Source organism: Cynara cardunculus, unplaced genomic scaffold, assembly GCF_001531365.2.
Source record: "Cynara cardunculus var. scolymus isolate 2C unplaced genomic scaffold, CcrdV1 Un_Scaffold_4808, whole genome shotgun sequence".
Taxonomy (NCBI): domain Eukaryota; kingdom Viridiplantae; phylum Streptophyta; class Magnoliopsida; order Asterales; family Asteraceae; genus Cynara; species Cynara cardunculus.
Genome location: NW_020202081.1, coordinates 12,412 through 13,553, shown reverse-complemented (window position 1 = coordinate 13,553; position 1,142 = coordinate 12,412).

Genomic DNA, 1,142 nt, shown 5'->3' with positions numbered 1-1,142 from the left:
TTAGGTTAGGTTTTCCTTTCCTATCTTCCGCAACAATCTTTTGTTTTTCTGTGTGTATTAATTCTTGATATAAATCAATAAGAATTAAAAAGTTGAAAAAATCTGTGTAATTGTATTCAACCCCCCCTTCTACAATTACTTTCTGTTTATTGCCTTACCCTTCGGGACTAACAAATATATATATTTTTAAATAAATTCCCATGGATTTCCTATGCAATATAACTTTTTATTAGAAGATTACAATCCGTCAGAATTTTTTTTAAACATATTTTTTTGAAAGGGAAAAAAATAAAACAAAGTTTTCTTAAACATTTTCGACGGAGTATAATTAAATAAAAAATCAATTAAAATCCGTCGTATATTTTAATTAATTAACACTAATTAATTTATTTAAATAAATTAGACCAATTTGTGACGGATTTCCGACGGATTTGTGACGATATTAAATAAGTAAAAAATCCGTTACAAATCCGTCGGGAAATTTTATTTTATTTTTAAATTCAGTGACGGATTTGTGGTGGACGTCGACAAAAATTAACTTTTCATGATTATATAGATCTCTGAAGTATGAAGAGTTTTACTTCAGAGTTATTTCAAGAGTACAAGTCTAAGTCTGAAGTCATTCTTCAGAGTTATACTTAATAGTTAATTTAAGAGTACAAGTCTGAAGAGTCGTTCTAAATTTACTGCTAAATTTAAATTCAATTTACTGATATAGTTTCATTTCTAAATTTAATTTTATTCTAAAGTTAACTTAATTTTAACTAATTATTGATATATTTTCATTTTTAAACTCAAGTCTAAAAAGTCATTTTTCAGAGTTATTCTTCAGAATCATTTCAAGAGTACAAGTCTGAAGTAACATTATACTTTCGATGATTATCCATATCTGTAAGATAAGTTTTTGACATGATTTAATTTTTCCAAATTACCATGTGTAATACACGGGATCAAACCTAGTATGTATATGTATATGTATATGTGTATATATATATATATATATATATATATATATATATATATATACACTAGAAGTGTACTCGTGCAATGCAACGAGATACATCGTGATTTTAATATTTCATTTTATTCTTTATCTCAGTCGATGTTATAATATGACTTTATGTGATTTTGAGAAAGCGATG